Raw genomic sequence first — 12,573 nt, forward strand, 5'->3', positions numbered from 1 at the left:
TGCTATTTATTTATTTATTTATTTATTTATTTTGATGAAATGGTTTCAACTCTTCCTAAACAAGCCTTTAAAGAAAGCCTTGGGGAGGAAGCACAGCTAGGGACAGAGCACTGCCCTCATGTGTGACCACAGCGGCAGATGGGGCTGAGATGTGGGCTTGGTCTGAGGGTTCCACTACAACCACTTGCAGGGTTGCATCAGGCAAGGTTGGCAATCCAGTCCTGGGTTCAGGAGGCTAGTGGTTCTGTTGTAATGTCTCATCTCTAGGCTTTCTCCTGTGTTGTGCTTTTGAGTGGCTGGTCTCTCATTAGTGGTTTCTACTCAGGAGCACTGCAGTCCCACCTCCCTCTCTGTGTCTCCTTAAATCCTACTCCCCCACAGTCCTGATCTCCGCAGTCACTTTCTCCTCAGCTAGATGAAGACACAACAAGAAGGCAGGAAGCAAGCCTCCATCATACACCCATCTGCTTGCACCTTGATCTTGGAATCCAGCCTTTAGAACTGTCAGCAACACATTTTTTGTTTGTTCTTGTTGTTTAGAAGCTGTGCAGTCTAGCTGCACAGCTAGAACCTGGCTGGACCAAGATGAGTCCATCAGCAGCACCCCTAGAAGCTGTGTGTGCTCAGGAAAGGTTCTGGTAAGTCCTGATAGTGGTTTAGAACAAGATTTCCCAAACTTCTTTGAGGATCCACATTTCATTTGTTTTTCCTTCCTAAGCACCTGACATCAGAATCTTCTGGGAACAGTGTTGTGGGTTAGACTTAATTTTCACACTGGATCTGAGTGTATGTATGTGTCATAGTTGAGGAATAGAAACTTTGAGATACTTAATAACTTTTTCCCCTTGATATATGTGTGTTTTTTTCTTTTATTGAAAATAGATTTTTAAAAAATACAATGTATTCTGGTCTTCCTTCTCCTCCTCCTCTTCCTCTTCCTCCTCTTCCTCTTCCTCCTCCTCTTCCTCCTCCTCCTCCTCCTCTCCTTTCTTCTGTCTCCCATTAGAAAACAAACAGGCCTCTAAGAAGGTTTTGTAGCTGGGCTGGTGTCCCAGTGCCTCCATTGGAAGTCTTGCCTGATTACAGGAGATGGCTGGTTCAGAATCCAAGACTGGAACCACAAAGCATTTGCGCCCAGAGACAACTGAGAAATGTACCAGTCCCCGGAGCACAATGGTCTCAAGGAGAAGCTGAAACTGGCAGACATTGTATAACAAGGAAGAATGACCTAGACTCCAGCTGGGAATTCCTTGGGTCTCACAGGTCTATGGAAATTCACTTAGATGAGGGCCTGATACTTTGGGCCACACACATTTCTTGTTTCTCACTCCCTGCAGAACCTGTCTTCTCATCATTGCCTCCAGGAAAACTCCCTGCAGCCTGGGGGCTCATGGGGCTCTGCTGAAGATCAAAAGCTTCAGGAGAGGTAATTTTCTGGTGTACACCAGCTTCTGGAAACGTCTACACTCTCCTCAGCACTGCTGTTTGTCTTTTCCTAAATGGCACCCCCATTATTATTCAGGGTTTTCTCTCTAGTTCTTACTTGGAATTCTCCATCCCTGAATGTTTGCGGGGCACCCACAGAACAAGGAATTGAAGTTTGCAACTAATTAGATTAGCCTCTTAAGTAACAAACCCAAGCCCAAACCACCACCAAACTGGATGATATGCATGAATGCTTTACGAGAATTTTCCCAACTACGATTTGAACAGATTGAGATGAAAAGGGTTTTAAGTAATAAGTGAAGCACTGTGGATGCTGCTTTATAAGCTAGCCATTGTGTCAGTGTTTCTACATTTGAAAAAGACAACACCACAAAGAAAATAGCACACACAAAACAAAAGCTCCCTACAAAACTACACACACGCATGCACACACAGGGGTGCTCACACCCACGCAACACATGCATATGCACACACATGCACAGTGTACCTTATGTATATGTAAATGGAGACCAGAGGACAACTTCAGGTGCTGTTCCTCATGTGCTGTCCTCCTTTCGTTTTTGAGAGTCATCTGGAGCTCTCCAATTCGCCTAGGCTGGCTGTCCACTGAACTCCTGGGAATCCTCCTGTCTCCACCCTGCTTGCTTTGGGAGGTAATCACAAGCACACACCACCACACATGGCTTTTTTTTTTTTTTTTTTAACCTGAGATCTGGGGACAGAATTCAAGCTTGCATGCTTGCATAGCAAGCACGTCCTGACCAAACCATTTCCTCTACTCCTCTCTTTATTTTATATTTTTCTCTCTAGCTAAAACGGGCATAACTCTTCACAGTGTCAGGAAACACTCCTGCGTTTGACGATCCTCTGAGCTCCACCTCCTCCAACAGGTAAATTTGGGAACTCACTCTATCAAGCACTTGCAAAGCATTATTTGCCAGGCTTCTGTTTTGCTTCTTACCACAGAGACCACACGTCTAGTCTAGAATGATGTGAGTCCCCACTGTGATGCCACAGAGTCAGCTCCTTGTAAGTACCTCCTGTCTTTCTTGCCTGGTAGCTAATTAAGTAAGGCATCATACAGAAGTTGAGAAAGTTCTTGTCACAAAAGCCTCCCAAGAATTCAGATCAAACTGATTAAAGTAAGAAACCCACGCCAGGTAAAGCAGATCTTGGAGTATGATCAGGCCTGGATAGTCTACCCAGCACTGAGTTCACAGGGCAAGCTTGTCCTTCACCTTCACACAAGGAAGACTCCAGGTCAGTGTGGTCCCTCATGCTGAGTGAGCTGAGGGGTCAGGAGTGAAATCACAGCTTTAGAAAGATGGTTCTTTTTAAAATTCCTTTCCCATAATCTGGCACTCACCTAGTTTATCACAAAGCAAAACAATAGTGGTTAGTCAACTTAAGTGAAATATTTTAATGTATTTAGTGTGTGTGTGTGTGTATGTATGCCATGGTATGGGTGAGGTAAGATGAGAACTGAATTGGTTCTCTCCTTCTATCATGTGGATCTTGGGGAATCAAACTCAGGTCTTCGAGCCTTTGAGGTACCTTTACCTGATGAGCCATATTGATGGCCCTAGGTATAAACATAAATATATAAAAATAAATATTCATATATAAGTAATATAATATATAAATGCTAATCCATATACTATATATACATACATACATATGTACATATATATACATGTGTTTGAATGCTTGGCCCATAAGAAGTGGCACTATTAGGAGGTGTGGCTTACTTGGAGTAGGTGTGGTCTTTTTGGACAACCGGGAAAAAGTTATATTGTATTGTGTTAGTGTGCTTAGTTTTGCTGCTCGTGTGAGCAGAATATGGGAGTTTTTTTCAGTAGGCTTTTTCTTTTATTTGTCTTTTATTAATGAAATGTGTCTGCCTGTTATGATATGCATGTAGTTTTGACACTCTGGGTGTCTGGTAATGTTTAGAAATTGTTTGTTTGGTTACATACAGAAGTAAGTAGAGTAGGTGCTATTCATACCCTGTGGATGAAAGCCCAAGATGCCACAAACTCTAATGGCACAGGGCAGACCCACAATAGAGACTTGCCCAGGTCCAAACATAAGGAGCTGTGGTGGTTTGAATAGGTATGGTCCCCATAGATTCATGTGTTTGACTCACTCCTTGGCCCATAAGGAGTGGCACTATTAGGAGGTGTGGCCTAGTTGGAGTAGGTGTGGCCTTCTTGGAAGAAGTATGTCTTATATACTCAAGATGCTCTGAGTGTGGCTCACGGTCTCCTCCTGCCTTCAGATCAAGATGAGAACGCTCAGCGTCTTCTCTAGCAGAATGCCTGCATGCTGCCATGCTTCCTGCCACAATGATAATGGATTGAATCTCTGAATTGTAAGCCAGCCCCAATGAAATGTTTTCCTTTATAAGAGTTGCCACGGTCATGGTGTCTCTTCACAACAATGGAAACTCAAAGTAAAACAGGAGCCAAGATTGATAAAATGTTTCATACCAACCCAGGTCTTACCCACTCTTTAGATGGGAAAACAAAGGCTAGGGAGATTAAATTATCTTCTTAAATATTCTTTTCTTTTTTGGTGTGCTTGAAAAGATCCATCTTGCCCCAGGAGGGAGTAGTCACTGTAATTTTTTTTCTTTTTCTTTCTTTCTTTCTTTCTTTTTTTTTTAACTGTGTATTGGTGTTTTGCCTGCATGTATATCTATGTGAGAGTGTCAGATCTTGGAGTTACCGACAGTTGTGGGCTGCCATGTGGGTGCTGGGATTTGAAGCTGGGTCATGTGGAAGAACAGTCAGTGCCCTTAACCACTAAGCCATCTCTCTAGCCCATCAGTGTAATTTCTGAAGATACACACAGCTTAGAATAAAAATAAGCAGGAAAAGTACATGAACACATTTTCAAGGGCACGCTGTAGGCAAAGGACACATTTTCAAGCTCAGGTTTGTCAGGTAAGTCTGGCACTTGTGCGGTGGGCAAAGACACAACCTTTTTGTGGTATTTTATCTTATTGCTCATATAGACAAGGCAAGCCCACCACTGTCATGAAAAACACCTTCTAGAAGCTTCGGGTAATTGGGTGATATTTCTGGGTCTGTATCCCTGTCTAATGTACATCAGTTAAACTGGTGACTCTTCGGTCTGGAGAAAGTAATCATCAAAACCGAAACCGACTTGAGTTTTCTCCCCCTCCCCTTTTGCTCCTGCATTTGTACAGATTCATCTTCACTATCCACGAGCACTGGGTGATTTGCGGAAACCACAGCCCTTTATCAAAATCAGCTCAGTCTCCATTGATCAAACCCTCACTTAGGCAGTCGCTGTTGTCTGCTGGAGACATAGGGGCGGGGATGGAAGGGTCACTTAGATAGCCGCCTTGCCTTGGAGTCTCTGCTGGCTTCTAGGATGAGCTCGGGTCTCTCAGCTCAGCATGGCTGACAGCTGCTGGGCCTGGGATGCGTCTCAGTGGAGTAAACCTTAGTAATGGCGACTATGTTAGTTACCTTTCTTGTTGGTGACAAAATGCTTGACAGAAACAGCTCAAGGGAGCAAGGATTTACTTGGCTCAGGGTTTCAAAGGGTTCAGTCCATGTCTGTCTGGCCCTAGAAACCTGAGCAGGACACTGATGGCAGCGGGCATCTGTGGGATAGGAGAACTGTTTACTTCCTAGTAATCAGGAAGCAGAGAGAGAGAGAGAGAGAGAGAGAGAGAGAGAGAGAGACAGAGACAGAGACAGAGACAGAGACAGAGATAGAGAGAGACACAGAGACACAGACACACATAGAGAGACACAGAGAGAGACAGATGGGGGCAGAGACAGACACATGGAGAGGATTGAGGGATGGGAAGCAGGGATAATATACTCCAAGGACATCCCCCAGAGATCTATGTCCTTGCACTAGGCTCCACCTCCTAAAGTTTCCAGAACTTCCTCAAATAGTGCTGCCATCTGGAGAGCCAAGCTATAACATATAACATGTAACATAACAGGGGCCAATCCATAACTGCAACTACAGGAAAGTGTCAGCTTAGAGGTTGGTCTGGGCATCTCCTTGCCACACTGTTCTCCTTGCATCTCTGTGACCTGTGGTGGCCTGCATTTAAAAGTGATTCAGTTTTGTGGTTAGTAAGGAGACCTGCAAATGTCAGAAATGTGGAAATCAATTTTGCTCAGTGCTCATGCTAGGGCCTGGACTCCAGGCTTCTCAAGCCTACTTAAGGTCTTTAGAGATACAGAAAAAAGGGGTTGCTTATGTATGTGTTTACATATGTATAAATGTATGTGTATGTGGGTGAATGCATGCATGTATGTGTGTAGGTGTATGCATGCATGTACACATACCTGAGTGTGTATGTATATATGTGTGTGTGTGTGTGTGTGTGTGTGTGTGTGTATGTTTCAGTATTTATACATTTGGATATATGGGCATGTGTGTGAGTATATGTAGTTGAGTGTATTTAGGTTTTATGCATAATACATGTGTTCATACACATGTGTATGTATGTGTATATATACATGTTTTCACATACATATATGCATGTATTTACGTACATGTGTATGAGTGTGTGTGTCGTCTTGTGTAATTGTTGAGACTGAGAAATACTGAAATCTGCCACCTGCAGGCCCGAGACCTGGGAAAGCAGAGGTCCTACCAGCTCTTCAAGACCCAGAAGCGTTGGTGTCTAAGGGCTGGGGAAGTGGTTGCCCCAGTTCAGGCAGCAAATCTACCCTATGTTGCTTCCTCCTACAGTTGCTGCAGCGAGGCCTCCCACCCACACTGGGGAGGCTGTGTAGCTGCTGGAGGCCTCCCATCCGCACTGGGGAGACAGTGCTTCTTAGGTCTATTCACTGACTGAAAGGCTTATATCACCCAGAAAGAGCAGGAAGTAGTGTTTTTACCAGTTAGTTGGGCATGCCTCTACTTGAAAAAATCTCTATCATTATGGGAGATGGCTCATTTGGCAAAGTGTTTGTCATGAAAGTGGGAGGACCTGACTTTGATCTCCAGAATCCACAGAATGCACAGTGCTATGTAAAAAGTATGGTGGTGCACACACTTGTAATCCCAGCAATGGGGAGGCAGAAACAGGCAGATCCCAGGATTCACTGGCCAGCCTGATTAACCTACTAAATGAGCTCCAGTCAGTGAGTGACCCTGGTTCTGAAAACAAACTGGCATGTGTCCTGAGGAACAACACTGAAGCTGACCTCTGACCTCTATGTGCACAAACATGCATGAGTACCTGCACATATGTATACACCTGTGCACACACACATGCATACATGTATATACACACACAAAAGAGAAGAATATTACCTGCAGAACTTCCCCATTTTTACCACATCTGTTGTCCAGTCACTCAAATACATGACAATCAGCTGGCCAGGTGACAAGAGGGCCTGTCCTGGATAATTTTTTGTCAGTTTGGCACAAGTTAGTGTCATCTGGGAAGAGGGAACCTCTGCTGAGAAGATGTCTATCAGATAGGTAAGTCTGTGGGACATTTTCTTGACTGATGATTGACATGAGAAGGCCCAGCCCACTGCAGGCAGTGCCACCCTGGACAGGTGGTCCTGGGTTGAAGGCTCAACAAGCCAGAAGGAGCAAGTCTGTAGGCAGCGTTCTGCTGTCGACTCTGCTTTAGCTCCTGCCTCCAGGCTCCTGCTTGAGTTCCTTTGAAAACCTCCTTCACAGTAGACTGTGATGGGGGACCATAGCCAAGTAAGACCTTTCTTTCCCACGATGCTCTTGGTCATGGTAGTTTATCCCAGAGTTAGACAACAGTAGGGCAGGGGCACACAGCTGGAGAATTTTTGGAGAGACCTCTTCTTTATGTGGAATGGTTGCTGGTTACATAGGCATTTCAGTTTCACATGTGACTACCGCTTTTTGTCACAAATAGAGGCAGAGTTTTGCTTCTGACATCCTTGTGAAGAGCAGTGGCATGGTATGGACTCTTGAGGCTTTAGTTCAAATCCTGCCTGTACCACTTCTTGGCTTTGTCACTTCCGAGAAGCAATGTGACCTGTTGGAACCTCGCTGCTTTGATCTGCAAAGTGGAGATGGCTGCGGTGGCTGTCTCAGAAGGGATGAACTGACATGTGCATGTGCGTGTGTGTCTGTGTGTGTGTGTGTGTGTGTGTATGTGTCTGTGCATGTGCGCACGCATGATGTCAATCTAGAGGGGGCACTGAGATGCTCTGACCTGTCATAAAGACCTATCGTGGCTGAGGAGAGTGGTTTAGCAGCTGAGCCTGTTTTTCCAGCCTCACGTTCTAATAGGACCATGTATGCTTGTTATAACTCATGCTCCTTGGTGCTTGGGTATTAGGGCCACCCCAATTTCCCCCTATTTACAGATGCCTCCTGTTATTGCTCCAGCTTATAGGATGCTCTGATCCAGAGCCAGACTGCACTCAGATAAACAAGAGTACAAGGGTGGGGTCCATGAACACTTGTGGTATGGGACAAGACTCACCAGAAGATGGCGCTATTGAGCTATTGCTGCTTAAACACTTGTTTTTGTTTTCATTTTGTTTGATGAGACATGTGTTATTTACAAACAGTCCCCGAAGGAATAGAACTGTGACTTGTGCCTCACAGATTTAAAAAAGGAGGTGATTTTTCGTGCCTCTGATAGGCCCACAGCACCATCTCAGCGTAAGGGAAAGAACGGAAGATGGCTCACCTGGAGCCAGCTTCACCTCACGCAGACAGCGTGGTTCTTACCGAAGGTGATGGGTATTCACACGTAGCTTCTGACTTTTTTTGGATAGTGATTTATGTATTGGATTAGAATAGAAAACACTTAGAGCAGCTGTCACTGGGAAACCTACACTTTCATGTGAGTGGATTTTACCTCTTAGGACATGGAATCCGGACAACTCCTTAGGACTTGACAACCTAAGCATTAGAGCTTCCCCCTTTGTTTCCATATCAACACAAAGGAAAGCGATGCACCTTTTATGGACTAGAATTCATTCTCACCACTTCTTTCTAGAAATGTGTCCTGTTAGCTTTGTTAACTTGACATAGCATAGTCAACTGAGAGAAAAGCCTCTACTGAGGAATTATCTAGATCAGACTGACCTGTGGGGTCTGATAAACCAAACAAAACCTTTCTTTCCCTAAGTTGCTTTTGGTCAGAGTGTTTCATCAAATTCTAGAAGGGAACCTAGAAGAAGATGCTTTTAAAGAAATTATCCAAATTGAATTTCACATATATACATAATACATTCAGAGTACTCTCACCTCAACCTCTCTTAACTCCTACCTCTGTCAACACCCCCTTTCTATAACTGCCCCTTCCTTGTTATGTTCCCCTCACTCCCACTGGGATAGTTAGCTTCAGCTGTCAACTGACACAGCCTAGACTCAGCTGGGTAGAGTGTGGGAGGATTATGAGGGATTGTCTGCGTTGGCTTGACCTTTAGGGGCATGTCTGCAAAATTGTTTCAATTAAGTTAACTGGTGTAAGAAGACCCAGTCCAGTGTGGTCCTTATTTCTTTCTTTCCCTCCCTCCTTCCCTCTTTCCCTCCCTCCTTCCCTCTCTCCCTCCCTCCCTTCTTCCCTCCTTTCTTCCCTCCTTCTTTCCTTCCTTCCTTCCTTCCTTCCTTCCTTCCTTCCTTCCTTCCTTCCCTCCCTTCCTTTTTCCCTCTCCTCCCCTTTCACTAGGTAGGAAGTCCTGAACTGTGTAAGAGTGAGAAACAGAACCAAACACAGGTGAGTAAGCAAACATTTATTTCTCTCTGCTCTTGATGGATGTCACATGACCTGCTACGAGCTCCTGTAGAGAGATCCTTGAGATGACTGTTGGGAGCCAACCTTGATGTTGAGTTGGTTTTGAAAAACAGCGTTATTGGCACGGTTGACTTGAAGAACCAAATGCTGTAATTGATTATGCACTAAGTTGGTTGCATGTTGCATTAAATCTCCAGGCAGACCGATGGAAGTTGCTGCCAAGATTGAAAAGATGATCAATGGGAACCATAAATTTTTTAACACTTAAAACTTATTTACTTATTTAAAAATTGACTAGTTTTAGAATTTATTCACTCATATCTTCACCCATCCATTCATATATCTGTATAACGAAGGCATTTAAGAATCAGTTTGTGTCACTATTTGTTTTTAAAGTAGATATTTGCATGTAGCTCAAGCTTTAAAATGTACGGCTTTGTGTGGTATTAGTTTTCACTTCTACTCCTGTCTCAGGGACTGTTTTCTCCCTAGAATGGCAGCCACCGATTGAGGCTTTCATCTGAACTGTGTTGTCCTTTAGAAATGCCTTATGCTTTTTATCACTTCTCTGTCCTTTGCCAAGAACAAAGCATAGAAATGTTATATACTTGTAAATACATATTATCCATCTATTCATCCATGTATCCACTCATTGACAGACACATCAACACACATATCTACTAGTCCTTTCACCCATCATTCACCCACTCACCCAGCCACCCACTCATCCATCCACTCACCCACCCACACATCCATCCATTATCCATTCATCTATCCATCCATCCACCCATTCACACAGCCACCCACTCATCCACTCATTTACCCACTCACTCACCCATCCATCCACTCATCCACCCACACATCCATCCATCTGTCTATCCATCCACCCATTTACACAGCCACCCACTCATCCACTCATTTACCCACTCACTCACTCATCCATCCACTCATCCATTCATCTTATTTATTCACACTCTCTACCTCCATCTGTTCATCTGTCCATCCATCCACCACAAATATACATTTACCCATTCATACTTCCTTATATCTATCTCTATTTTTTCAGGACTCTCTAATCCGATTTTACACAATAGAGTAACTTTGTCCCACTGAGTCCCTTGGGAGAGAAACTTGAAACCATGTTCTTTCAGGTTGAGACATTTTAAAAAATGTGTGTAGCTGATCATATGTCACTCTGATCCAGAATATGAGTTTATGTTGGATTCCAAGGAAGAGGAAGACCTGTGGAAAATGAGCAAAGAGAGATTGAAAGCGAGAGTGACCATGAGGTACCAAAGGAAGGAAAGGTAGAGTTGAGAATCTTTGAATCTGTATCCTCCCCTTCCCTCTTTGAAAGTTGAATACTGAGGCTCTTTAAATACCCGGAGTCTCAGCTTTCTATGTATGGAGGTAACTCCATCTTCCTTTGAGAGTTAAAGGCTAGCATGATGCCTAGATGCAGAAAGTGATCCTATCATGATGACTATATTAACCTTATTAAGTATGTACAATTCTCTGTTGTATTTGCAAGCTGAGATGCAGTGTATGTTGAGATACAGTGTAACACAGAGCCAGAGGCTTGAAGACAAAGGTACACGAGCCTTGGCAGGGACTTGGAGCAGGGGAAATCTTCCAACTGGAAAGTGGAAGCTTAAACCTTAGGGGATCAGTAGCCTGTTAGGCTCCTGTCTCTGACAGCATCCCCATAGCATCCTGGGAGAAATCTTCCATCCCATTGCCTCTAAACAGGCTATTTACATCTCTGGCCTGGATTATGGGCTTTGCCCTCAACTTACTGCTCTCCATTGAGTCTTTCTAAAATGTTTGCTTAAAGCTCCCCATTGCAGCACACATTGATTTTGATGTTGTTTTAAAAAACTGAGAATGCTGTTGGGCATCAGGTCATCCCCACTGAGTCCTGGGAGCCTCTCCTATCTAAGGTCTCTGGGACTTTCTAGAGGCTCCCCCCACCCCCAACTTCTGAAGCTGCATAATTCATTCTCCCAGCCCTCTGGGCTTCTCTCCTGCCCCTATACCTGATGCTACCCCTTCCAGCTCCCCTCTCCCACCCAGGTTCCTCCTTCCCTCTGCCTCCTGTGATTATTTTCTTCTCCCTTCTAAGTGAGATTGAAACATTCTCACCTGGACCTTCCTTCATGTTACACTTCATACAGTCTGTGAGTTGTATCATGGGTATTCTGTACTTTTTGGCTAAGATCCACTTATCCATGAGCACATACCATGTGTGTCCTTTGAGATCACCTCCAGTAGATATACAGGGCCCCTGGAGGGATGGGGCCACCCACCTACCTTCAAAAATTTTGACCCAGAATTGTTCCTGTCTAAAAGAAGTGCAGGGACAAAAATGGAGCAGAGACTAAAGGAAAGACCATCCAGAGACCGACCCAACTTGGGTAGGCACCAAACCCCAACTCTATTACTAATTGTGATAGTTTGTATGTGCTTGGGGCACGAAGTGGCACTATTAGGAAGTGTGGCCTTGTTGGAGTAAGTGTGTCAGTGGGTGTGGGCTTTAATACCCTTGTGCTAGCTAGCTGCCTAGAAGCCAGTATTCGGCTAACAGCCTTCTGATGAAGATGTAGAATTCTCAGCTCTGCCTGTGTCATGCCTGCCTAGGTGCTGCCTTGCTCTCACTTTGATGATAATGGACTGAACCTCTGAACCTGTGAGCCAGCCCAATTAAGTGTTGTCCTTTATAAGACTTGCCTTGGTCATGATGTCTGTTCACAGCAGTAAAACCCTGAGTAAACCAGAAGCTGGTACCAGGGACTAGGATATTGCTGTGATCAGCCTGATCATGCTTTTGTTTGGAAGAATGTGGATTTTGGGACTTTGGATTTGGACAGCTGTGGAATGCTTTAAAGTCAGGCTTAATGAGCCATCCTGGTAGGAATATGGAAGACTTTGTTACTGTGAGTGACTTGAACTGTGCAGACCTGGCTGCAGGTCTACTAAGTCGCTGATGCCATTTTGTGCTTGCAGACAGGAGCTGTCCTCTGAGGGGCTGACCAGCAGCTGACTGAGACAGAGGTAGGTACTTACAGGAAACCATTGGACTGAGGTTGAGGACCCCAGTAGAAGAGTTAGGAGAAGGATTGAATGAACTGAAGGGAATGGCAACACCATAGGAAGAACAACAGTATCGACTAACAGGGATCCCTCAGAGCTCCCAGAGCTAATCCACGAACCAAAGAACCATGGGCTGGTTCTTGGTTTCTGGCACACATGTAGCAGAGGACTGCCTTGTCTGGCCTCAGTAGGGGAGGATGCCCCTACTCCTGTAGAGACTTGCTGTCCTGGGGAAGGGGGATACTTGGGAAGGTGAGGTAGGGGTGGGAGGGTAGGGAAGCACCTCTCAGAGGCGAAGG

General features: G+C 44.7%; 1 long non-coding RNA gene across 4 annotated transcripts in view; it reads left to right on the forward strand.

Moving 5' to 3' along the window:
* The window catches only part of LOC117699048 (uncharacterized), an 87,833-nt gene that overhangs the window by 16,070 nt on the left and 59,190 nt on the right, over nt 1-12,573 (forward strand). For 2 of the 4 annotated variants that reach the window (XR_013112927.1, XR_013112926.1), the window contains exons 2-7: nt 1,338-1,426; nt 2,257-2,336; nt 3,725-3,817; nt 9,119-9,166; nt 10,389-10,491; nt 12,188-12,235. This is a non-coding gene — a long non-coding RNA (uncharacterized LOC117699048). Of the gene's footprint in view, nt 1-1,337; nt 1,427-2,256; nt 2,337-3,724; nt 3,818-9,118; nt 9,167-10,388; nt 10,492-12,187; nt 12,509-12,573 lie in introns of those variants that run through there. The other 2 variants (XR_013112925.1, XR_004605146.2) reach the window with 2 other exon arrangements.

Source organism: Arvicanthis niloticus, chromosome 1, assembly GCF_011762505.2.
Source record: "Arvicanthis niloticus isolate mArvNil1 chromosome 1, mArvNil1.pat.X, whole genome shotgun sequence".
Classification (NCBI taxonomy): Eukaryota; Metazoa; Chordata; class Mammalia; order Rodentia; family Muridae; genus Arvicanthis; species Arvicanthis niloticus.